General features: G+C 45.0%; 1 protein-coding gene across 7 annotated transcripts in view; it reads left to right on the forward strand.

Moving 5' to 3' along the window:
- Positions 1 to 27,119, forward strand: part of LPP (LIM domain containing preferred translocation partner in lipoma) — a 319,465-nt gene that overhangs the window by 44,297 nt on the left and 248,049 nt on the right. For all 7 annotated transcript variants that reach the window (XM_017810600.1, XM_017810598.1, XM_017810605.1 and 4 more), the window contains one exon: positions 19,367 to 19,465. The gene's annotated coding sequence lies outside the window, so the exon portion shown is untranslated. The remainder of the gene's footprint in view (positions 1 to 19,366; positions 19,466 to 27,119) is intronic.

Below are 27,119 nucleotides of genomic sequence, written 5' to 3' on the forward strand. Positions count from 1 at the left end.
AACCCCCAGGCCTCTCTAGAATCTGATACTTTCAAGCTTTCTAGTTCTTCTTTGGTTTAAGAAAAATATTACAACAGAAAGCTCCGTGCTCTCCCAAAAACTGCAATATTGATTAAAAATCATGTCCAAGTGTTGCTTCTTGCTGGTGGGAGTTCTTCCTGAGAATAAATTGATGGTAGACCTCCAGGTGCTGCCCGGAGCTCAGGCGCTCTCTGCTGCTCCACATCACTGTGTGGTTTGCTGGGAAGAGATACATTAAGTTTGTTGAGGATTTTTTTTTTTTGTAATGCTGGTGGATGCTGTGTAATCTGTATTTTAATGTAATTCCCCTGGTCAGTTGTGCCTGTCGTCTGTGTTTTCTGTATTTTGGGAATCTAACAGTGTACAGCTTGCCTTGTTTACTCTCCTCTCAGCTGCATGACTGTGTAATTCTGTCTGGTTGATAATCTCTGGCCTCAAGCTCTTTATGCTTTCCTGCTGACTTCAGGTATTTCCTCATTGCCTGCACCCTGCAGAGGTGCTCCTGAGGTGCTGGGTGTGGGTTACGAGTTCCTGAGAAAATCTGTGGGTAAATAATTAACATGTTGTAACACTGAGCCCCCCCACTCTTCCCTCCCTGGTGTGGACTGGTGACAGTGAATATTCCCCTTGTGAGCTTGTCCTGCCTGTCCCAAAAAGCAGATATCCTTGATTGGGTTCTCTCTCTTCTTTTGTTTTCTTTTGGCTCCTCTTCGTGAAAGTAAATAATGCACAAACTGCAAATGAGAGGTGGAATTGCAGACAAGGAACTGACCTATAAGTCTCTGTTGATCTGGTTACATCCCTGCTCGGCAAGAAAATATCTTCTTGTTTGAAAGAAGATAAATTGAGTTATTCTGACTCAAACTGGTGCAAGGATAAAGCCACTCTGTTTGAACAGGTGCATTTGATTGGGGTCTGGTTTGAGCTTCAGAGCAAACTTGCACCCAAACATCCATGGTGGATGTGCCTGATCTGTGCTCACCTTCTCTACCTGCTTCCTCCTGACCTGAGCAGGCTGTGTGCTGAGAAGAGAAACATCACTCCCAAAAGTCTTACATAACCAACCCGGTCTGGAACAAAACGTTACTCTGAGTGAAGAGCTCTTCCTCTGGCAGGAGGCAGACCTGAAGGTCATCCTGGCTGCTGTAAAGCATGAGTTTCATGAGTTGGACCTGAGGATAGGAAGGAAGGGACAGGTGAGATTTGTGAGATCTTGGTCAGAGTAATGGCCTGTCAAGGAGTGGTTCAGGAAGGAAGTTTTGAGGTGTGCGTCAGTGAGCAGTTCAGTGCAAGCTCCGAGCATGAAGTAGTGACAAAAACCTCCTCCTGGGTTTTGTACAACAGTTGCTCAGCTGTAGTTGAGCACTTACTCTGGCAACGGTGGCTGCAGAAAGACCTGCTGCTGCTGAGACCAGGAAGAAGAAAATGGGAAATACCCAATGTGTCTGCAAAGAAAAAAACCCCAAAGAGTCCTTTGATTGCAAGCTTTTGTGGGTTTCTCTTTATTTAGCTTGTTCACACTCCTTGGAGGATTTCTGGAGGGGCTCCAGAATTCAGCCTTGATGAAAGCCACCTTCAGACTTACTGGCCACATCCTCAATGGGGCTGAGTGTATGTGAGGAGAGTTCTGGCCGTGGGGCAGGCACTGCTGTTTCTCTGACTCCTTGGACCAGTTCCTAAAGTGAAGTAGTGAAAACAAGGACAGCCAGATTAAGTGTTTCCCCTACCCGGTGGTATTTGTTGTGATGTAAAGCTGGAATGGTTCCTAGAAAGCATTAAAACACAAATAATATTAACCAGGACTGAGAGAGAACAGCCAGTTGCTCAGAAATGAGAAATATGTTACGGTGACAATGGGTCAGTAGGGATGAGGCTGTCTGGTTTTTACTACTGAATCGGCTACTAAATCCCTTGAGAGCCTCAGTGAAGGCTGGTCCAGTAGGACAGGGTGTGAACAAGACACTTGTCTGCACCAGGCTGGGACCGAGAGGCTTCAGCTGCAGGTGTTGCTGCTGAACTGGAGCATACTGGGCAAGGCTGGCCCTGCCTGAATATCATGAGATCCTGGGCTGGGGAGTTGATCCCTCTGACTCAGCGTATTTGCCTGTCAGCTGGGACTGATCTAGTCCACCTGCCCCAGTGAGGCTTAAAAAGAGCACTTCCTTGTAAGGTATTTTGGGATCCTGGGAAGTGTCATGCTAATCACATGCAAAGCGCTGTTCATCGAATACTTCAACTGTTTATTGAGATATTTACCTGGATGATAATATCTCCTCCCCTCTCCTGCAGCATAAAACGTGCTTGATAACTCACATGAGTGCTTGTAAGGCCAAAGGGACAGTCAGCCCTTTTAATCTGTGCTGTCATGGAATAAATAACCCACTGAGCTAATTCTGAGCATGTCCTAATCTCACCTCACCCTCATCTTTGTTCACATGCGCAAATGCACCATCAGCAGTATGTGATGTGCTTCCCTCTCTCACAGCTTAAACAATAAATCCTATAAGACCAAAGCTTTGGAGATGAAAATTGCATCCTGCTGGTGGTCTTGGGCATGTGATTCAGGTTACTGAAGGTCAGCTTGAAAGGACAGTGCTGACTTCAAAGAAATGTATTCCCTTCTATTGAAATTTCACGCTATAATTTGGGGAAAAAAGACATTTTTTCAATTTTGCTTCATGTTAAATAGATGTATGCAATCATATTTGTGTTTCAAAGTATTTAATTTCTACCATGGTTTCTACAAGATTTGTCCACAGCAACCATGAGAGAAAGAAACTACTGAAAACCATGGGGTTTTTTTAATTTTTATTTTTTTTTTAACATACTGAAAAGGTGAGCAAGGGACTCAGCATAAGTGTAGATCCTGAAACTACCTGTGTTTTTCTCAAGTCTTACCCTTGTTGATACTCAAATGACCTTGATGGTAGAAAGAGTTTGTTGCTTTGAAGCGGGAAATTGCAGCATCCTGCAACTCCCCTCCTCCTGCCTCTTTGTCACTCCTGTTCTTATTTGATCTGTTGTCACCTTTGGAAGAAGATAATGTGTTTCCCTGCTGGGGTCGAAGGAGGGGGGAGGCAGGTTCCTGGTGGGTTTCTGTTATAGAAATCCATGTTTAAATAACAGGCAGTAAACTTTTCTATATTCTTTTCACTTTTGGAGGGTGTTTGGTTTTGTATGTTGGGATGCTGCACTTCCTGGGGCAGGCTTGCTCCTCCCTGCAGTCACTATGTGATGTTTGATTGTTTCTGTAATTTGTCTGATCAGCAGATATTTTGACATTTGTGTGTTTTGAGAGGGGAAGACAGGCATTTAGCTTTCAGCTGGAACAAGGCTCAGTGTTACTGTACATCTTGTATTCAATGCAAGACTCGCACAGAGACCCTTCAGATCAAGCCCTCTCACCCCTTTGTGTGGGAGTGCATGTTGAGACTTCTCCCTGTCTCTGTGAGCCTCCACACTACTGGAGATCCAGAATCCCTTTGCACAAGGTGCTGGAGGTCCCAGACTAGTGGGGGAAAGCCCTGAAGTTGTGTTACAATAGGCAATGATGTTGGTTGGCACCCTCCTCGCCGCTGCTCTGGTAAGCAGCACTTTTGCTCTTGGCTTTGGGCACAAAGATGATGGGTCAGGCATCTCCTTTGCTCCTGGAGCCTGTTTCATCATCTTGGAGGGAAGACGTTTAAAAAGGCCAGTGTGGATTTGAATCAGACACCCATCTTTGGCGTGGAGAAGTTGTAAGTGTACTGGGAATGTGTGGTTTGCTGTCCTGATCCTTTCTTGCAAAGGGTTCCAATCTTAAGACCTTTATATCTTGAATCTGCAGGGACTTCTCATCGTAATATTTTCACTGCATGGCATCTATAAGAAAGAGGGATTTCAAGAGGTAAAATATAGTGAACTTGCACTTCTGAACAGAGTTGAGTTTTGTTCAGCTGGCACTTTCCCAAATGGAGGATTGTCTGGAGCCATTGAACTAATGGAATCCAAAGCCTGGATGCAGGATTTGATGTCTTACTGTGAACTGTTTCTTCTCCCATGCTATCTTCAGCACCAAAGATCTTGTTGATCCCTTATCCAGGTGGGGTAGTCACTGGAACAGAGTGATGATTAATGCAGGGAAAGGCCAGGGCTGGGAAAGGATAGTGTGCATCCCTTTTCTGGGCAAGTAACCTGAGGGGTGGGTTGATGTGGGAGCAGCTAGACTGTAATGTGGATCACTGAGGAGCAGGGAAGGGTGAACTCTCTAACCTAGAGGGGTTTGGGCTCTGCCCCAGGCTAGCACAATAATCATCAGCATCAATATCTGGCACATCTATTTTTCCATTAGAAACTCAGTTCTTTGTGGGGTTTTAATATCTTGGCTATTTCAGATCACACTGAGAAACAGCATGGCCCTGCGCAGGCACTCAGCATGGATGCTTTAGTTGTTTGCTAAGCCAACATATGTAATAATAATTTATTGCCTTGCCTTGAGAAGGGGGAAAATGGGAAAACCAAACCCCTACATAGCAGGAGTTCTTTTCTATCAGACAAGCTGTAGGAACAATGTGCTCGCAATTAACTCTAATAGCAAGAGAGTAGCTGGTGAGGGGAGGGATTGGGCAACGGGGTGTTTTTGGCTGAGGTTCTCTTTGGAAACATGAGAGCTTCTTGATGATAGGGCTGGTTCAGATACCTCTCATTCATTGCTGTAGTCCTTCAGCCCTTCCCTTACTGGGAAGGACTAAAGAGTGTTCTCTGTCGCTTATTGCATCCTTCCTTGCTCTTGGCTCTGCGGTTGCCTATGTGAGACAACACTGCACTCTCTGCCATGGTTGGGGGGATATTGTGGGTTGCATGGTCGTCCCTTTGAGCATAATGAGAGCCAGTAACTGTGGTCCTTTGTGGGTGGTTGGCTGCAGCATCATATCATAACCCTTCTCCTCCATGACACAGTGAACTGGAAATGAAAGACATTTCTGAGTTTGGCATGGAGCATCCTGCGAGGAAAGGGATGCCAATGGAGTTGCACCTGGTTTTCTGGTGTCTGCCTTATAATGCTGTTCTGGGCTACAGAAGACTCCAGGCATCTGAAAGACCAGAAATGACAAAGTTTAGCAGTCACCCATGCCCAGTGAAGTAGTGTGGTGGAAGACTGGAAGGAAATCGCTGTCTTTTCTCATGTCCCTGTCCAAGATAAAGTACTTCCAGACCTCAGGGTGGTTATTTAAAGCTCTGAATGAAAGAAACATTCTGATCTGTAGGTAGGCACAAAATTCAGGCAGTCCGGTTTGCAGCTAGGCTGGGGAGCCAGAGCTTTCCTGAGGGCATGAGCTGTGTGTGTGTGTGTGTATGTGCAGCAACCCTACAAAACAGGATCTGGTTTAAGAGAGTATTTCTGTACAGGAAAGAACGTAAGTATATGCTTAAGTCCTACGGAAGTCAAAGCAACTTAAACGCATATTACAGTTAATCATGTACTTAAGTGATTTTCTGAGTTGACCTATATCTGGAATGACACATAAGGCTCTCTTGAGTTGGGATTCCCAGCCCTGTTCTGTAGTTCCTTCCCAAGGAAAGTGCTGATTTATTTATTTTTAATTCTTGCCTTAAAGAACGGCCTGTTTTGGCCTTACTGCTTTGCAAGTTATTGGAAAGGATGGTGTGAAAAGTTAAAGCACTCTGAACAACACAGTCCTTTTCAAAAGACTAAGAGAATTTGTACCATTCATTTCAAAAGGACTTCATGTAGCAAGAATAATGCTGTAACAGGGATGTTTCACTGAAGGATACTGTTGGAGTCGAAATGCCGTCTGGTGTGATCAGAATGACAGCCTGCTTGAAATTGGTGCGATGTAATGTGCTACTATAGATTGCTTTCCTTTAATGCATTTTTTTTTCCTTCCTGAAGTCTCTTTGTGATGAGTGGGATGCTTGCAGCATGGATTTGAATGGAATATCGTGTAATAAAAATAATAAGCAGGTGCACTGTATAAAATTTAAGTGGAAAGCTACTGCCTAGAAGGGAAAAGTAATGTGGTTACTGCTGCATCTTTTCCTCATAAGAGCATTGTTCCCGAAGTACTTATGGGTTTCCCTGTGTATGAGGTTTATCTAAGATAAATTCCTATTCAGGTGGATGGGACACTGTGCTTCTGAATTGATTTTTTGGTAGAACTTTTTATGGTTATAACAATAGACGGTGCTAATATATAGGTTCTTTGCAAGAAGACTAATGTTTTGCCTGGAAGTAACAGGATCATGTGATGAATGCTGGAGTGTTGCTGATGAAAAGAGGTGGGGGAGGAAATTACCTTTAGTAAGGAGTTTAAGTGACATTTTTCTTATAGAATGCCATTATGTTTGATTTTTCACAGAAATGAGAAACCAAAGGTGTTCGTGAGGCTGGTGTGGTGCAGCTGGTTGCCTGAAGACTTGCCTTGGCCACTCTTTTGTGTGCCTCAGTGCTTACCCCATCCTTGCTCTCGGGCAGGTTGGTGCTTCCTGGAGCCCATCAGCCCTGGCAGCATCCCTTACAGATGCAATCCTCCTGGTGTTCCAGGCCCTGTTTGCAAAGCACTGTCTGATCTTGTGTTTCATGTCCCCACTCGGCCTGGCCGGGAATGAACCCTTGTCTTGACCTGGAGCATCCTCTGGTAGGAAAGCTGCCAAGCAACTTCCAGCTGAAAACACAGTTTGTTAGGAAAGGGAATGAGTTACTTTTTGGCTTGCCTCTTGGACTTCTGGCCTCCAGACTAAGCAGATCTTCTTTCTAGTCCTTGCTGTAGTAAATCCAATCTTGCCAAGACCAGCAGTGATGCTGGGTGCTTTTCTGATCAAGTCCTCTCTCCAGTATTGGCTCAAACAAAACCTTCCAAATTCTGGAAGAAGAGGAAGTGTGCTCCTATGAATGTGCCTGATGACCCCCTTTTACTGAGGCAAGTTCTTAGCTAATGGTTAAAATCCATTCTAAGCCCCATTAATACAAAGGTACTTTATCAATGGGAGGACAGGATCTCAGGGCTTGCATTGTATAGGTACAAAGTTTAAGTCCTTGGTGGTTTTGATATATTAGCGTATTTAACCCAATAAATTCCAATAACTCTCTAATGGAAACTCAAGAGCTGTTTAGTTCATGAGAACTTCCATTTCTTCTGTCTGCAAAGTGGGGATGGTGCTTTCTGTGGTGGGGCTGTGAGACTACAGGGAGTTGGTTTGTCCTCACAGCTGAACAGTGGCTGAGTTGCCATGGCCACGTGTTCTCCCAGGCTGCTGAAAAGGCGAGGCAAAGCCCTTTAACTGAAACCACCGAGAAATTGCTTCACTGAAATTTCTTAAGCCACGGTGATTTTTGATTACAGTCACCTTGGTATTTAGAAAGCGGTCTGGTATCTGAGAAAGTGTATCGTGGGGTTTGTTAGTTTTAATTTAAATGGTTTTGAAATACTGGAGACTTCTGGGTAAAAAGAATGGAGGTTTTGCTTTTTGTATGGTACCAAACCAGCCTTGGACATGGTGCAGACAGCTGTGTGGCTGCTTGGGGACTTGCTACCTTAACTGTGATATTTTTGCAGACAAAGCTTCAAGTACAGTTCTGTTGAAGCCCTTCATACCCTACAGTGAAGGGAATTTCAAAGGGTTTGCACAACCTGGCTTGGAGTTTCTGGGCTTATGAAAGCAAACAGTGTAAAATGCTTTTGGCTGGTTTTTGAGGGCAGATGTCTGGACCCTTGCATTGTCACATAACAGTGGATTGGTTGGGCATCATCGTCTTTTGTTGCAGCAAGAATTTTCCTGAATCCACTGTTCTGTCTCCAAAAATGGCAAAGACTTCTTCTGTCAACTAATAGCTCCCTTGACAGGGATGTGACTTCAGTCCCTATGGAAAATGATTCTGCATCTGTCCCAGAGCAGGAATGGGGCTCAGATCTGTTGGGTATTCCTAGCATTGCTTTTACTTCTGGGTTGCAGCAACTGTGAGGGCCAAATTTGTCCAGTGTGTCCCCATGGGAAACACTGGAGGAATGTGTTTGTTGTCTTGGGTAAGGATGACCACAGTCGTGTCGGGAGGTTGGCTCTGGAGCATTGAAACTCTGTGGTAGCTGCAGGAATTTGCCCAGAGCATATCTCTGCAAGTGTCCTGTGGTTCTTGTGTTAGTATCCACATAGTGCAAAGGCAGGGGCTTTGGTTGATGGGCCACATTTGGGATGATTTTGAAAGCCAAACCTTCTGCAGTGGTGAAAGAGCTGTAGGTGTGGCTGAAAGAAAACTTTTGCCTTCCTGCATTGCTGTGGCTGTGCTCACTTTCTTTTGTTGTTCAAAGGCAAAGGCACCATTTTATTAGTGGAATAAAAGGAGTAAAAAAAATCCCAAACTCCAAAATTTCTAGTCAACTGGGCTGCAAACCTGTTGAGGGCAGAGAGCAGAAACACTGTTGAGAAAAAGTGTGAGCTTGGTCTATGATATTTTTGGCCCTTAAGGGACTTCTGGTCCTTAGTAGCTTTGCAGTGAATGTAGGTGATTGCCCTGATGGTGATATCTCCAGGGAATGCTCTTATCACAAAAGTGGTGAAAGAGGATAAGGGAGATAGTTTTCCTCTTTCTCATGAACATATTGCTTTTAATTCTTATAAAGAAGAGAGAGTAGGTTCTATCTCAGCATTATTGGCCAAGCTCTCAGAGACATCAACTGTTGTACTGAGACATAACAAACTGAGGCTTCCCACTGGCAGCTCATTGTGGCTAGTGTCAGGGCTGCCATGAGCAGGTGCTGGGGAATGCAAGGTGACTGCTTTCAGGAAACCAGCTCACCTCCAAGAGACACAGGCATGTTTCTTCTCCACACCTGTGAGCGGCTGTCTGGGTTTGCTGATCTGCCCCACCTCTCTCCCTTCCTGCTCCTCTGGCTGCTCAGCGAGGACCGGTGCCTCCTGAGAAGTTCCAGGCATACTAGTCATTTATTGCAAGACTTTTTTCTTTCTCTCTTTGTTCTTATGCTGTAGCATTTAGACAGCAAGAGTAAGGAAGGTTTCCAAGCCGTCTGCTTAGAGCACCTACTCTGGGCAGGAGGTGACGTCTCTGGGGAGACTGACAGTGGCTGGTGCTGAGACACAGGGCAGTGGGTGGTTTCCCAAAGGTGGGGGACAGATACACTTGGCAGGGAACACGTGTGGGCTTGTTGGCAATGGGGAAGGAAGCGTTCACTCATGCTAATCGTTCCAGCCCGCAGGAATTTTTTATTTTACTGATTTTTGTTGGTGGTGGTTCTTTTGTGCAGTCATTATTTTTTTTCTATTCCCTCCTTTAATTGTTGAAGCTGTTTTTAATCCCTGACCATAGTAAAGCCACACTGTTAACAAAAGCAGCGGGGGAGCTGAAATTGCAGCTGTACTACAAGCTCTGCTTTTAATTTCAGGCTGTTATTAATGAGGCTAGAAACTTTCCCTTCCCCCAGTCGAGTTTCAGCTATGTGTCTTCATCCAAGTCACTTCACTCGGTTTTTCAGAGCATCCCTGACTGAGTCTGGGATACAACAGGTGAAGGCTGAAGGCTGTTTTTGGATGTCATGAAGAGGTTTCTGGCTGCTGTCCTTCCTGTTCCCTTGTGCAGGCAGCTCTGTGCAGGTGGAGGGTTGGGAGCAGGCAGCTGCAGGGGCTGGGAGGGGACCTCCAAAGAGAGGGTGGCAATGGTGAGCTGCAGCTCAGAGGTGTTAGTGCTGGGGAGGAGATGAAACTTCACATGCTTGGCAGAGGTGGGAGGACAGGATGGTCGTGTGGGTTTGGGTTGCTTGTGAGCTTCTGCCCTGCCCTGTGGTCCTGGGGACGAGCATGAGGGGCTCTGATGGCTGCTGTTGTCATCCCGTGGGGCAGCTCCTGTCAGTCTCCATAAAGGGAATGTAGTGTGCTATGTGTCTTCTCCTCTCCTTTTTGCTCATGCAGCACCCTGAGTGCCCACCGGAACAGTCTGTTGTTTACAGAAGAAGCAGTAATGGCAAAAAGGTTTTATTTTTTAGGATGTAATATTGTAATTGCATTGGGGATATGGAAATCCCAGTCTGCCGCTGAAATTGCTGCAATAGACTCAAACTTAGAGATTGTCAGGACTCTAGGAAAAATTCCCAGCAATTTACATCTCTAAAGTGCAGTCCCACATTCCTGTGTATAACCTGTGTGTGTTAGAGAGGACCTGTTTCTCTGTGGCTAAGGGCACATCCAGCCCCAGGTGCATGCGCTGAAGGCCAGGTTGTCCTTTATTTTCTGTGCAGGTATGACTTGAGTGCTGCAAACCTGGGAAACAACCCTTTAGGACTGGAGCTGCAGTAGTCTCTAGTTTTTGAGTTATCAACCCCCTTCCCTGCAATGTAATGAAGGAAATTATTGCTTGTGCAGTGTACATGTGCTTGCAGCTCTGCAGGAGCACTCGCTGGGCTGGTCTTGTTCAGTTTGCTTCTCTTTTTATCCTGCATCTCAAGACTGTGATGTCTGAGCCTGATGCTCCATGGCATATGCACTAGTTTTTTTTCCTGGATGGATTTATTGGATTTCCAGTAAAGACAAACAAAGTCGGAAGGCTAACGGTGCTGAGCACGCAGCGCTGCGCTCCCTGGCCCAGCCTGCTGTGCTCAGCTCCTTATACGGCCAAAAAAAGAAAGAGGAAAAGAGGGCGCAGCGTGAATACCAGACATACGATGCATTCCTCCCAGCTGCAAACTCGGAATTTGCTTTTCCCTGGAAAGTGGACCCTCTGTACGTCCATTAATTCAGGCTCTGTACTGTTTAACAGGGAGAGGAAAGCTAGCATTGAGCTGGCTCTGAGCAACACTTAATTGTCTTGTGTAAAGGAATTTCTTTTCTGTGAGGGTTTTTTCTTTCTTTGGTGGGGGACAGAAGAGGGAAAGGGGCTGGGATGAGGAAGGGAAGAGGAGGCCTGGTTGGCCTGAAACTCACTTTCACTTGGCAAACTGCAAGCAGGTAGACTGCAATTACATCTATTTTCTTCATCTAAAAATCAATCTGATTCATTGTTAGCCTCCGCCTTTAAATTATATTTTCCCTGAATAGCATCTTCCAGTTAGTGGGAGGCGGAGGGTAGATAAGACAATCGATCCTGTTGCTTCATTCATGATCTGGCTTCAGCCTTTGTTGTTTGAATAACTGTGGGTGTGAATGGCTGGCTTGAGGTGCTCTGATCTGGGCTTAGACTGGAAGTACAAAGCACAGGTCCTCTATCTATTAGATATGGGCCTGAGTTTCCAAAACGGATTTGTTAGTTTGGGCATAGCACCCTCTTGAGAGCTCGAATGAGGAAGGTCAGGCCAGTCCATCATCTCTCCTCGTGTGCATGGCGTGCAAAGGCACCTTCTGCAGTGACATGGGAGCTGAACTGCCATGGCAAGTGTTGTGGTTTCCTAGATTGTTTGGAAGCCAAATTGTGGACTGGAAGCCACAGTGGGGTGAATCATGGTGCTGCCTGCACATGGGCAGCCTGCCTGCTCACCAGCACCTGGGCCCACGTTAGCAGGGACACCTCCAGCCAGCCCTGTTTGTCTTTATTTCCAAAGAGAGAGCTTTATCAAGACCACTTGTGCTTCCGTGGATGCTCTCTGTGTTTCATGAGCACCAAACAGGTGGGAGAATTGGGCAATTGTCACTCGGCCAAAAGGCTTTTCTAGCTAGGGAAAAAGCAACCTGACAACTTTGAGTCATGTTTTACTGCTTTGAGATCAGAGTGCCTGGAAAGCAGTTCCCTATTGTTTCTTCACAGGCCTTGTGGAGGTGATGATGCTACTTAATTTCACAAGCTCCTTTCATCTAGCTCCTGCACCGTGCTTTCCCATCTTGAGGATGGGCTGTGACAGCACTTGACTAAGGCAATCTGTGTAGCTTTGTGAAGATCCCATCTGTTTCTCTACTTGACAGCTGGGTTGTTCCATGTTACTTGCCTTCTTGCTTTCCTGTAAAACCAAGCACGTTATTAGGACCCAAAATAGTAGCTCCTCTGGGCCATGTTGTAATAGGAGGGTGTTTCATGATGACAGGATCCAGCATTGCATGGAGGCAAAACCCTTTTATACGTGCAAGGAAATAGCAACAATCTGCTTGCAGGTCATGCATGGCTCAGCTCTTTGAACCTCTACATTATCAAGTGTTTACTGTCTCTGTTCTTAGAGACTGTACTTTGCAACCAGCACTGTAAATTATGAGGGTAATAAAGGAGTTTGATGGCAGAAGAAAGAGAAATGAATGGCAAATCTATGCTAATGGAAACATCTGTTGAGTATTCTTGTTACTCTTTCCTCATCCATCCCCACATGCATCCGGAGATTGTTTCAAGCCAGGTGGAGTAGAGAGTGGACCTTAGTCTCTGTGAAAAGGTAGCTATGGGTGCTAGGCAAAATGTTTGGGGTAGAACTGCCAGGTGTTGTTTTTTAACACCGTTTCACTTAAGTGCATTATTGAGCATTTTGCTATAAATGAGACGTAATGGTGCTCCTGGTGCATTAGCCAGAGCTCCATGAAAAGTTGAACAGTGGGTTGTGAATATTAGATTTGGAGTTAGTTGATGTTTTTACTGTGTGAGTTCTTTATGAAGATATTGATGTGGATGATGATTGCCAGTTGAGAACAGGAGACTGGCAAGCTGGTAGGATTGGGTACACTCATAGCATCCTATGGGAAGTGAAGGCTTGGGGTGCTGGACGTGCAGTCAAGTTCCTGTGCATGTCTGGCTTTCTTCTGAAGATGGGGAGATCCAGCTGCCCCAGCCATCCAGCTCCAGAGCTGCTGCTGGATGAAATGTTGGAGGGCAGCTGCACTCAGGTGGCCACAGAGCCCTGGCTGCAGGTTGGGCATTGTGGCTGCTATCCTGGTAAACCAGTGAGCTTGGTGGGAGAAATGGGTGTCAGGACTCCACTCCTGTGTCCCCAGTGGGTGTATTGCTTGCAGAAGGCTGTTGGATGTTGCAGATACCTGACCTGTGTGCGTGGTTAAGGACCATCGTGAGTTTTGTGGGTGCTGAAAGGTCACAGCCTCTCTATCTTGCTTCCATTTTTACTAGGTTTAAATGGGAGTAAATTTCCACTGGTTGCTTTTCTAATGCAATGAAGCACTGGGACTGGTGGAGAAGGAGAGACAGGTAAATATTTCTGTAAATGTTTGGGTGGTTTGATTTCCAGGATGTTATCTTCTTGTTGGGAAAAAAAAATGTAATTCAATAAACACAAAGCAGGCACCATGTTTACACCCTTTAAGTATAGGGGAATGCTGTTCTTCTGTTCCTTTTATATGTTTTTTTGTGGTACTGCCTTAAGGTGTCTTACCAGAAGTATGGGCTGTCATTATTAGAGAATCCTGTAAAACAGCTGTAATAATTGCACAATGTTCTTTATTGCTGTCAGGTTTATTCATAGTTGGTTTTTTTTTTAAAGACACATGAGGGACTGTCTCTGCACACATCATTGATTTTGCTAATAAAATCTTATATTTTGATGGTACGTTTCATTGGAAAATCATCAACTGCTCCATAAAATTAAGACTTACACTGTCGTGGGATGGAGATGTTTCCTCTAGCCTTGATAGTGAGATTGATCTAGATGGATTTGTTTGATTTCTTAACAGCTGTTGTGGAGGGTATAGAATCCAATGCCTCGTCTCTACTCCAGATTGTCTGATCAGGGTTTTGGAGTTCAGCATCCAGCTCTTACCCCTCATTTTCTCAGCAGGCTGCTGTGATGGCCTGATGTCTGTCCCCTGCGTCAGTCAGTGATGCAGAAGGATGCTTCATGGTTGGTGCTGAGCTCAGTGTGACTACAGAACATGACTAGCTGTGTGGCTGCAGCCCAGAGTGGAGCTGGAGGCTGTGCTGCAGTGGGTGCTTGCACTCATTCAGCAGAGTCATCCCTTGCCTGATTCTGAGCAACCTGGTCTAGTGGGAGGTGTCCCTGCCCGTGGCAGGAGGAGGTTGGAACCAGATGGTCTTTATAGTCCCTTCCAGCCCAAACCATTCTATGATTCACTTATTTCATGGGGCATCAACTCTCCCCACCTTGATTTCGATTTTTTTCCACTTCCAACCCATGAAAAGCCTAATGTTGCTCCTGGCTGGTGGCTCTGATCTGTGCCAAATTGTGCCTCTGCTTTCTTAAATGTCTCTCACAGTTTCCCATGGCACCTGAGGACTGCAGGGATTAACTCACACATAGGAGTGGTGAGGCTCCCAGGGTGCGAGGACTGAGGGATCTGTACTTTGCAGAGGGGGTCTGAGTGCTCTGGGCTGCTGATGGATGGAGTGCTGGAGGAGAAGGTCCCACGGGAATGGAGGTGATGTCCATGCATGTGGTGTGCCTAGACATCTTTTCCTTTCTGCAGGGAGTGGGTATAGTGCTTAAAACCTACTTGAAATTATTCCAGTGCAAGGTATGAGGAGAGGACACCTCTTTGACTATGGCCACCATGTTGTCCTCAGTGGTCTGTCCATGCGAGGTTCCTACTGGCAGCTGTGACCACAGGTCAGCTGCTCAAATGGAAATGTTGTTTCTATTCAGGCTATTCACGGATCATGGGCAGGTTAAAACTGCCTCTGTCCAGTATCAGCTAGGACATGCTTGTAAGCCTTAGGCTGAGCTTTTGCGGTCCCTTTTGGCTGAGATCTGCAGGAGCCTGGATCAGCAGAACATAGTTTTAGGTCCCGCTGAAAGCCCAGAGCACATGAAAGGGCCCAGAGCAAGGTGAATGAGCACTGCTCTGGTTTATTTGGCCATTAAATAGCCAAGGCAGCGGTCGGTGTTGGACTGGCAGTCAGAAAGCCACTGCTGAGCCAAACTCCAGTCCTGTATTTTGCAGTAATTAGCAAGTTTGAGCATGTCATTCATTCAGCCAAAAATCCTGGGAGATGACACAAGTCTGTATTTTATTGTATTCATTAATTTAGTGAGCCTGTGTATGTTGTATTTGAGGGAATGTTTTGCGTTCAGGTTCGTAGAGCTGAATCGGATTCTATTTTACAGGAGACAGCCCAGTTGTCCATAGCAACCTGAAATTGATTTCCCCCCCAGTCTACCGAAAGCCGTTCCCTCTTGAATCATCCCTTTAATTTAATACAGTGAGCAGGATGTCCCTGCATGTGGAAACTTCTTTTTTTAACACTGAGTAACCTAGGCAAAAAAAAAATCTTATTTGAACAACAGCCCGGACTCTGTCTTTGTTGCCACTTGGCATTAGTCCTTTCTGTGCCATTTCCTTGCACTTCATTTCAGGTACTGGAGGCCATTATCTCTGTCAGTTAATCACCACTGCTGCCTCAGGGGGATGTCCCCCTGCACGCTGCCCTGGTTTACTCGGCCTCAGCTTTGTGGGCTGGCCCAGTGTGCTCATTATGCTGAAAAATCTGTTCTTTGTAGTGTGTGTAGAATCAGCCCTGTGCTTTCCCTTGACTTGCAGTGGTGCCCACACGTGGCACTGGTGATGCAGTGGCGTTCCTCGAGGAGCGGGGTCGGTGCTCCTTGCAATGGGAATGCGCTGCCCAGCTTTTCATCCTGGCTGGAGGAGAAGGGCTGAGGCCTGTGCTGTTCAGGGCAATGACATTGTTGTCAGGTGTCCCCTCCACCTGTTGCTAATGAGGATGCTCAGGGCCAGGAGCTGCCAGGGGGCTCTGCTGCAGGGACCCAGCAGAGACCCAGTGCTGCCTTCGTCTCAGCGCTGTTGGTGCGGGCAGCCTGGGGCATATACAGGCCTGGAGGTAAATACATACTCTGTGTTGACCTTGCTGAATAATTTAAACTCAGAAAGCATTACAATACCTGCTGCTTACAATCTTCTCTGGCTTGTGCCCTTTTGGCTCTGGTTTCCTATACTAGGTCTCTGCTGTTGTCAAAACCTCTTTTTGTGGGTTTTTCCAGCGGAAGTGGCTTCAGTGGAGGCTGGTTGGAAGGTGTTTGGGAAGAATGGGAAGAATTGCCATGCTGGTTTGCTCCTATTTAGAAATCTGTGGGTGCCTGAGGACTCCACGGGAACAATTGCCTTGTCATAGGATTGCCAGGGATGGGGAATTTAGGACATTTGTGGTTTTGCTACCTGGAAGAACACTTGACTGTCTTTGGAAGACCAGCAGCTTGTGTGTGGTCAGTGCAGACTGCAACATTTTTCCACGTTTCCCCATTTTCACGTTTTCCACATTTGCCCCTGGATTTTGCACAGAATGGCAAGACAGCAGACTTTCTCCTGTGCTCTCAGTTCTTGCCCTGCTTGTTGTGGAGCCGTGGGAGGAGGAGGTGTTGCTGGGGCAAGGTGTGCCGTGGTAGCAGTTGTACCACCAGAATTGTCCCCGTTGGCTGTTCCACACAGAGAGAAGCAAGCTGCTGCTTGCATCTACACTTAGGCCATTAGCACAAATTGCACCAATCTGTGCTGTGAAATCTCTGCCTTTTCCTGGCTTGTTTTATGAAAAGTTAAAAGAAAAAAAAAAGGGAAAACGACATGAAATTGATATGGCAGAGGCGTCGGTTGCATGTTCACCTGCTGTCACTGCGAGAGGAAGCCATGTCACTTGACACGCCGGGTGTGACACTTGTTGAGAAGATAGTTATTTCATGTCTCCCTATTTTTTTTGCATCAGTCATAAAATGGTTTGTTTAATGTGCATCATCTGAACGTTTCACTGAATAAGCTACCCAAAAAGGTTAATCTCCAATTCTGTAATGCTTTTACTGTCGCATCCAGCTGCTTCAAAGACAGCAATGTGTGTATCTCTAATGATGACTTCCAGATGCAGAAGTAGCAGAGGCATCTACTTCTTTCAGGTGCCAAAACCGAGACTTACAAGGCCTGTCTTTTCAGAACACTTCATGTTTTGTAGCACTGTACATGGTTATAGTACAAGTCTCAATTAAAGGTTGAACAAAGAATCTTAATCTCTTCTGGACGTGGTCTTTCTGTATCTTAGCCAGAAAGGGCAAAGCAATAAATATATGGGAAAAAAATGATATATGTGACTTTGCTCCTATCATTCAGAAGGTTTATGGCAGAGGCATAAACAGGATCTAATCTTTCCAAGTGATGCTTAGCTGCCAGACCACAAAGCATCCTTTCTGGTCTCCTTACCATTGCCTGCCTTGCACACTCCCCATCTTCTGAAAACTGAATGAAGGCAAGGATACCATTGTCCCACCTGGCTGCAACCTCCTTATTGACATGACTTGGCTTTCATACACCACTAGCAACTAGAGTCTTCAGGTCTCGGTGAGTGTGTGCCCATGTTGTCATTCCTCCTTTCAGCAGGAGTACTGCCTGCCTGAGAGATGGGTATGACCTGGCTGGGCTAAGCAGAAGTTCCTCGACTGTTGTCTGTAACTTCTGTCAGCAGGATATTTGTAAATTTAAACGCTTCCTCACAGAAGTATCAAAGGAACTAAGGCCACTTTTCAGCATGAACATGAAAGGCTTTCGTGCACTGGTGCAGCCAGGATTGCCATGGAGAACAAAGGCTTTTGCTAATCGCTTCTAATGCCTTTCAAGTTTATGCCTCATTTTTTCCCCTTTTTCAGACAGCCTCCCAGAGTAGAGACTTCAGTGACTGACTCACCAAATAATTAACAGGAGGAGGACTCCATCTCTGAAACTTTTGAACACCTCTTTTAATTTTCTTAAACCAGCCAGCACTCTGGCCAGGATCCAGTTTGTGTAATTACATTTGACCTAACTTAATCTCTTGGCAGTTTCAATTGCATGTGGTAGTCGTCTTGGCTCCCTGTCCTGGGCTGCCATTCAATGCTACTCCATGGTTTTCAACAGCTGTTGTAATTCAGCTGTAGAAATGGGTGTATTTTCTTGGTGGAAGCATTCCTCATATCTCTATCCTTTGCTAAACATCTTTATCTCACTAATATTTTGGGAGGTGACGTGTCTGGTGCTGCAGATGATCTTGCTGAAGTCCTTGGAGCTACTTCCACTCTTAAAGAAGAGCATGCATTTAGACTCTTAGTAGTTTGTCCATCATATATTTTGAGATTGTTTTGAGTTTTTCGTCTTCATTAAGAGGCATTTATTTTTTAGTCTCCTCAGCTACTGTGTGCTGCTTTAGGGACGTTATTGGTGCAGGTATTCCTCTCTAGCATTAAAAACAGTACTTCTGTTATCAAATCTGTGTTAAATAGGAGTTTGTCACCTTCCCGTGCTGACAGCAGTTGGGCTGGCTGGCTGTAAGTGTTGGCATTGGTAAGAGTGCAAGTGATGAAGGAAAGCAAAAGCCCAGGGCAGCTGAGAAGGATTGCAGAGGGGAAAAAAAAACATCCCAAGTAGAAACTTGGAGATGAACAAAGTGCAGTAGCCAAAGGAACAGTTGGATGGATGATGCATGCGAAAGAGAAGACCCCGAGTTTTTGCATTGGCACATCCTTAGATGTGTAACAGAAATCTTGTTTTCACAGCAGATGGCAAATTGAGTGTTTCTTGACTTCAGCCCTCAGAAAAGGTGTATTTGTTACAAAGCCACTTGATCCTTTGGGACTAGGAGAAGTCCCTGCTGAGAGGAGACAGGAATTTAGATGAGATGGGGATGCAAAAGGTGATCTACTGCTGAAAGATGCAGTTGTGGCAAATTGTCTGCTACCATTTAGCTCTGCTTTTCTGAGAGTCTCCAGAAGTAGGATGGGAAATGTATTATTGCTCCTCTCCCTTTTTACTTGTTATCTCTCATGAAATTTGGGATGTTTTTGATATTCAGAACTCTCCCCTGTGTTTCCAAACACTACTCAGTGTAAATCCTTTCTTTATTCTTTCTACATTGTCACCAAACCCTTGGGTTCACGAGAAAGATTTTGTTTTGCTAGGTAGAATATCCTGAAGATGGAGGTAAGGACTATCTTGGGAACACAAAAGTTATTCAGCCATTCATAAGGCCTGACTTTTATCCTCTGTGTCTCTCCCATAATTACACACATTTAAATCTCAGAGTAGACTAGAAGTCTTGTCTCTGTTGGTTTCAGTGACACTGTAAATAAAGTCACGAGTGGTAACATTAAGATTTGTTGTCTGTCATAGTACATAAATGTTTGGAGTTGGAGCCATTTTATTTTGATGTGTGCTGTGTATAACTTATAGGTTGGCAGAACTTTCTGCAAAATCCATGAACACTTTCCTAGAACTGAGATTTATCAAACACTTATGGTGGTTGTCAGAGAAAGTGTGGCCAGGTTTGAGTGGTGGCTCACGATGTATCTGCAGTCATTGATGTTGCTTTTGAAGATCTGTTTGCATGTTAAATAATGGGGTGGGAAAAATTCCACTTCAGAGTTGTTGGGTTTTCCTTTACGACTGAACTGGACTGTCTGCCATACTGAAGACAATTCTTTTCTTTTCCATGTTTCAGAGTACTTTGTAACTGGGTGTGCCTGAATGCATCAGCCTTTGGATGTGAGCGTCTTCTCTTGAAACAGCCTCTTGATACCCAACTGCCTGCTCTCTTGGGGTAAGAAGAGAAATGCACATGCAGAGATTAAGAATGTGGTTTGGGCAGAAGCAGAATGGCAAAGTCAAGCAGCACTGGTGCCTCAGCTTGTAAATTTTGGAAATAATGAACTTGTCATGGAGAAAGGGAAAAAATTGTAAATCTGTCCACTGTAAATAAGACAAGTTATCAACTTAAGTTGCAGCAAGAGAAATTTAGCTGAGGCATTAGTGATGATCTCCTGCATTAAAGCTGATAGTTTGAAAGGCAAAGGTCAGTGTATCTGTGCAGAATGAGCTGCATGGTTTGATGATGAATTGATGCAACAGCAATTAATTCTGGTGCTCAGTGTCTTTGTTACCTGAATGGTGATGTTCTTCTGGAGGGAAGTGTAAGCTCAGTGAGAAGAAGAGGTTTAATCCTCTGTTGTTGGCATGCAGCATAAACTTGTGGTAAAAACAGGAGGTTGTATCAATTCTGACTCCTTTGTAGAAAGTTTCTGGGAGTTTGGTTCTCTTCTGTGGTCCATATAAGAGATTTACTCTTAGGTGGGCAATCTCATGTTTTATTGTGACATGAGAACACAATGCTACAGCTACAGATATACTGAGCAAAACACAAATATCATGTGGAACGCAGAGAGATTGGAGCCAGGGCTGATGAAATGGAGGAGAGTTTAATTTTTCTTCTCTTTCTCTTCTGTTCTTGTTCTCCATTGTGTTTCTTTGTCGTGCTTTGACAGCAAACACAGCAGGCTTTTCCTGAGTTTAAAAATGCTGGCTCACCAGCTGGGTCTTGAAATTATATCCTGAAGATGGCTGCTCCTTTAGTTCCCTTGCTTCTTCCTCCCTTCCCTGGGAGCTGCTGATGACAAACTGAGCCTGGGCTCGGCAGCCTCTGAGCCATCATACTGAGAAGAGTGGGGTTCAGGTGCTTCGTCTTCCTTGGTCTGGTAAAGAAGATCAGTGAGATATCTGTCCTATCTCACAGGACATCTGAAATTCAACCTCTTGTTGGATCTTTGGTTTCTGTACTATTTATGTTTCATTCTTAGTATCAGCAAATGCTAGTCTGCCCTGGAGTTACACTAGTGTCTTATTGTTCATTATCGTCCTCTGCTTAGCAGAGATAAGCTGTTGTGTCCCAGGGGCATGGGAACATGGAAGAAACTTTCAAATAGTTCTAAGAAATGCAGATGGTGTCAAGAGAGAAATAAGGGATGCCTTTCTGAAGTCACCTTTTTACATGTTTTTTTTTTCTCTTCCCTGCCCCTCCCTTCTTGAGCTTTTCAATTCCTGCAACTATCTGTTGAAATCTTGAAAGTAAAATGCGTTCATGGAAAGATACAATTTACTGTGTGCCCCCCTGATCTTTTGATCTCAGTCAATCAAATAAGTCCAAGACCTTGCAGTTCACCTTGTTTCAAGGACGGTTAATAAGTTGAGTGGTTGTGCCAATGGCAGTGATGGCTTTCCAGCCTTGTGCTTCTTTTATTGTTGTTATTATTTTTTATGATTCTGACCTTTCGGACTGGTCAGGGTAAGATTATTTGCAAAGAATACTCCATAAATATGCCTGTCAGGACCAGAGTTAACATTCAAGCATTGCTGCTTAGCAAAAGAAAACAATATGCCAAAGTTCAATTTAGATTTCCCTGCAGGGTTGAAAATAATGACAAGACTCACTTAACATGGCAGGGGTGAGTCCTGCCACCTCTGTGGGAGTGACTGCCTTATGATCCTGCAGCACTTTGCAGCTCTGTGCCTGGGTAACTTGGCGGCTGCACCTGAAATTTGGCATCTGGTGCTGGGGCTCACTTGGGGAGGAGGATCCTTGGGTGTATCTCCTGAATCTTGAAGGTGCCAGCTCAGTCAATTAGGAGTTCTCTTTGATTTTGCAACTGAATTTTTTTCCCTCTAATGCTGCACTCCTTGCTTTTGCTTGCAAATGAGGTTTTGTGGAGCTGCTCTAAGCTCTGTCCTGCAAAGTCATCCCGTTCTCATCCTTGCATTCGATCCTTGCACTTGGCACAAGCCAGTGTGTGTTCCAAGAGCGGCTTAGGAGAGCCTTAGTGCATCCTGGTATGTTGTGAGTTGTGGCCTGTGGGTTGCTTGCTGTGATCTCTGAGTGCTTTGAGAATCCCAGATTTCAGTTGGAATCTGGTTGCATTTTCCTTGCTGTGACTATTCATGGAAACAGTTCCTAGATGTCTCCCACTTAATGTTTGCCACCAAGGAGGCTTGCAGCATCCAGTGTCAAGAATCATGCTTTACTGTCAGGAAATATAATGGTGATTGTCAATGTTTCTGCTGTCCTGTCAGCAAAATTGACTCCTGTGGCTGGGAGCAGCATGAGGAGTGAAACTGGGAGCCAGCAGCTGCTATTAAGGCATTAACCTGCAGTGTTTGAAAGCCACACAGTCTGTTGCATAGAAATAGTTTGTCAGAGGCATGTGGCTCTTCTGAGGTTATCTATTCTTCCTTCCATAGATGAGAAAGTGAAGGTATTGAAGATCACTTGCTTTGACCACAGGAAGTTCATGTTAGTGGAGCTCTGAGGCTGTGGATCTGAAACCCAGAGGTTTGGCCAAAAAAAAAAAAAGCTACGTGTGGTGAAAGGCAGCAAGTTCCCTGAAAAAATGTATGCTATCAATTGAGAAAGCAGAGTGGGACTGGGTGGTGAAATAATGGTGCAAAAAGCAATGCAGCTTGTGGAAGGTCATGCAGCACCTCCATGCCAGACCAAGTCAGCAGCACAGTAACTTGCAGTGAAGATGGGTCTGGTTGCCTGTCAGCATCAGCTGAGAAATTCAAAAATAAAAGAAATAAATTTGTCTTTAGGCCCATCTTAAAATCCAGAAGTTGTTTCTCCAGCACCTGTAAATAACCCTTTTCTGGATTTACCTGCCTTGCTCATAACAGGAGAAGATATGGGGAAAAAGGGGGAACTGAGGATGGCAGAGCAGTGCCTTTGTTGTCTGGTGCCATACCCTCACAAGTCTGGTGGCCATGCCGTGAACTGGGGAGAGGTATTCCCATCTCCATGGACAGCTACCATCCTTCAGGTGCTGAGGGGAAAAGCCCTTCCGTATACAGGAGTTTTGCATGGCCCAGAAAGTGACACTTTTTTTTTCTTATTCCAAAAGGGACTGGCAATTAGCAGCAGGGGTAATAGCCACCTGGAATTAAATTGAATGGAGGCATGAGAAATAGTAGGATATATTTAGAAATATCTATTGCATATATATATATACCTCTTAAGAAACATGTTGGAGATGCCATATCCATAAATACTAATAAGGCTGTTTGATTCCAATTTTCAGGTAAGATTAACATTTTATTGAGTATTATATCTGTCACATTCAATGCTTTAGTGTACCATCCTCTCAGGCTTATTAGCATAATTGCAGTGCTTAAGCAACAATAAAAAATTCAACAGTAAAATAGCGGTTAGCACAGGCAATTTGTTATCAAAAGCTTTTACTTAAGGACAGCTTTTGAGCATATTTATTATCCAGTTAGGGCTATACATTATTTTTATTTAGAAAAACAAGAGGGAAACATTGTAGGTTTTTTTTTTTCTTTTTTAATGTCTAAATCAGAAGGCCTGAAAATTGGTCACAGCCTTTTTCTGTTTCTTAAAATTGCTCAGCAAATTCATTTGGAGTGGGAAGGCAAGATAGCGCAACAAACTCAGGTCTGGAGTAGGACTGTGACGTTAATAACTCAGCAGAACAATTCTGTTAAATTCTGATGCTGACCTGGATTCCCTCGTTGCATCCCAGACCCTGAAGACACTGTCCTCCCCCTCTGTGGCTGATGGCACTGTCATCAGAGCAGCACAAAGGCAGGGGTGGCCCAGCCTCTTGCCCCGCCAGCGACTGCAGCCCTGGAGTCAATGCAGCCGTGTGCTGCAGGGATGATGTACCTTCAGACAAGGGGAGGGACTTGGATGGGACCTGCAGGAAAATGGACTTTGATTTCAGTGCTGGTTGTCTCTGAGACTGGAGCAGAGGAGCATGGCCTGGCTGTGTGACAGTGCTGCACACTCCCTCTGTTCCTTTTCTCACTTCGAGGACACTTAAGGGAACAGTCCTTTTCCGGAAGATATATAGCACAGATGTGAATGCACATCTGTTTGTGTGCATGCCCCTGCTCGTGCACATACACACAGAAGGTCCCTGTTGTCAGCATGGCAAATTTTCATGTGAGCATTTTAATTTTCAACAGATTTTCTACGTGTATTTAAAATAAAAAGTTGTACCTCATAAATGAAGAAGTAAATGAGTTTTAAACAACACAAGAAATCCTTACACTAAGAGGTGCATCAAGAAAAGCACATGTATACAATGAGAGGAAGACTTGTGATTGCTTGTGCTTCCTTTGCTGGTGGAGCCTTTTTACAGACCCTCTCTCTCTGCTTGCTTTTGCTCCTCCAACACCCTTCAGACCCGTAAATTTGTCTGGTTTTTTTGCTCCCATTTTGATTGTTGTCTAAGCTTACCATGAGGAGAAGTGAAGGCAGTGCTGCTGCCACAGGGAAGAAGCTTGTGTTCATAGTGAAACAGGATGTGCAAGCAGGTTGTAGGAATTGGGAAGGGAGCACATGGAAGCAGGTGAAACTAAGCTGGGCACATATTAGAGAAGTGATGTGCTTGTGGGGTCCTCTTCACAAACAGCCTCTCCTGTGCATATGTAGAATTTGAAAGGAGCTGGTTGTTTCAGATCCTTTTTTTTGAGGGTGGGATAAAAACCCAATGTTATTATTCAGAGAAAAATTGTGTGTTTCAGATTCTAGTGTAGTTGAGTGTCTTGCATTGGTACACAGCTCACTCTGATGAAACTGCCTAGCACTGCATGCTCTTTAGACTTTCTGTCAACAGAGAGCTTGGTGATGCTCCTGGGAATATGAATACACAGAAACTGACTAAAGCTAAACTTCCTGGGAACTTTGCTCTCGGTGGAAATTTAACTGTGATTTGAATTGCCATTGAAATATCTGCTCTCTGCCTCCGTGATCACCTCTAGGAATGGGGACTTGTTGCTGCTCTCTCAGGAACAAACAGGTTCCTGCACAGACCTGCAGCTCCCCATTGTTGCTCCTTCTGGCTTTGCTTGTCTGTGTTTGGTAGTGCCCAAGGCATCAGCTACTTGAGTGTCTCCTGCTTGCATCTGGCCTTGTAGCTAGGAGAGAGTTTTCTGGTACAACCAGGGAAGCACTGTTCTAGGTCCTGTGCACAGGCACAGGGTTCCACATCCATAGCAGGAGCTGGGGGACCATGGAAGGTGTTTTCTTGGGGTGTGGATGTGGTCGAGGGCATTTCCATCTGGCTCCCACCTGAGATCTATAGTCCTCCAACAGTTTAGGGAGAAAGGACCTTGCAGCTCCTGGCTAAAAACAGGGTTAGCTTCAAGGTTGGATGAGGCTGCTCAAGAGCTTGTCAAGATGGTGGGGGGCCTGGTGTAATCTTGAGGGATGATGATAGTATGTGCCTTGGTCAACAAAAACAGACCTTATGGAGGGCTTTGTAGGCTGTAGTCTGGTGTAAGGGTAGTAGAGTGATGACATTTCTGGGAGAGGGTCTGTGTGAAGGGTTGAAAGACACAGTTCAGATAATACAGTGACACAGTGATTCCTACATGAAATTCGCCATGTGAGGTGGGAAACACCATGCCCAGCTCTGCAGAACTGGTGCTGCTGGAGTCTGGCTGCCACCACAGCCACCGGGTACACCTCATGCTCTTCTTCACGATGGATGGGGAGGGATGCTGGGAGGAGAGGGTCTGTCTGGAGATGAGTCTGCATGTGAACACATCTTCCTTCAGGAGGAAAGTGCCTGCATGCTTCTTGCAGGAAAAAAAAAATGGCTGAAAGAATTTAGCAGTGATAAATGTCATAAAAAATACTTATGCTGGAGTTTGTAAAGCCTGGAACATCTGTTCTCAACAGTGCTTTGATCATGTTGTGAGGCTTTTAAAATGATACTTCCATGAATTAAGTGAGATCCTTATGGCTGCAGGATTCCTTTCAGTGCCCTTTTTTTCATGGAGCAAAAAGGCAAATTTCACAGGGAACATTACATGACTTGAAACACATATTTTAACGGTTAGTATCAACCAAACAATGTTTTATTAGGTGCTAGAAAAATGTTCCAGTTCCATACCCCAGGAAGCAAAGCACTCCCATTTACTTTTAAGCTTATGGGAGCTGTACTTTGAAAAAAATGAATTCAAGAATTCAATGCTTGTATGTTACTGTATTCAAAACCAAAACAAACATGGTGAAGTGAGCTTAAACCTTTTAAAGTTGTTGTCAGAAAAGGGCCTTTTTGGGTTTTGTTTCCAGGCATAGGTACAGATGAACCAGGATCCATGTGTTTTCTGAGGGACCCACAGCAAAGGATGGTGAGACACTGATGATTTACTTCTCTCAGTGCACCGCCTTGGACTGAGTAGCTTTCATCCACTTTTCTCCAAGGACTCGTGCTTTCCCCTTTCCTTGTTATTTTAGGAGGCTTTTGCCTCTTGCCCTTCCAGCAGCTGAGTGTTTGTGGCTGAAAAGTTTTGATGCTGAATGTCTTTGCTGTTTTGGGTTCTTTGCAGTGTCACGCCTGGCAGCAGGATTTCTTCTCCTGTGCCTTCCTGCTACAAGTAGGGAAAAGACTATCTCCTGGGCTGTTTGCAGAAACAGCCTGTAGGACATGAGGGGTGGCAGGAAGGAGGGAGAAACTGAAGAGGAGATGTGGAACAAGGAGGGTCTCCTCCTGTGCTATGTTTGTATGCTCAGACTTGAGAAATCCTTTTCTGCTGCTGCAGCCAGCAAGTCTGGTAGCTCCAAGCAGGATGGTGGGGCAAGGCTCCTTGCTCCAGTCTCTTCTTCCCTCCCTGGGATGGATGAATGGACCTATGGGTGACCCTCGGGCTCTACCCAGCAAGCAGGAGCCTGGGGCAATCGATTGGTTCTTCATTTAGAGACTCTTCAAGCCGTGAAAGGAGGAAAAGTTATGATCATAAATAACAGAGGAGGAATATAGATGGGCTTCCTAGTAAGGTTCTGGATGTCAGGGGTTAATTTATGAAAACTAAATTGTTTAATTCCTGCAGCACCCAACAGGTGAACAGGCGGCTTATTGCCGTGACATATCCATTTATAGCAGTTTTCCATCGCTAACACCTGCGACTCAGTTCTGTTACATGCTTATGCTGTCTGTTAATTATTTACCAATGATTTACAAGTACAGAGTGCAAATAAAATGCTTCTCTGCAGAAGACTGCATTGCACACCCAAGATTCCTGGGAATTAGGGCACTCTGCTATTGTGTACAATCCCATCAACATCCCTGGGCTTTTGATGGAGGAGTCCTTGTATGTGCCTGAGCAGGAGACAGCCCTTTGCCTGCCAGAGCTGGCACACAGAGGGGCTGTGGTGTTAGTGAAGGGCTTACTACACACAGGGCTCTGGTGTATGAGTGGATCTGTGTCCTTTGCTTCCCAGCAGATTGATTTTTGCCATTTTAAATTACTTTCTTCCTCCTCTACAAAGGCTCATTCTTCTTCATAAATGATGGCAGCAGCAAACTGTTTAAAAAAAAACCCACAGCATGATGTGCTTTTTTTAAAAGAATAAAATAGTATAAAAGTCAAGTAGCAGATCAAGTTCTGACTCAGCTCGTAAC

This window comes from Lepidothrix coronata, unplaced genomic scaffold, assembly GCF_001604755.1.
Source record: "Lepidothrix coronata isolate B3197 unplaced genomic scaffold, Lepidothrix_coronata-1.0 Scaffold29, whole genome shotgun sequence".
NCBI lineage: Eukaryota > Metazoa > Chordata > Aves > Passeriformes > Pipridae > Lepidothrix > Lepidothrix coronata.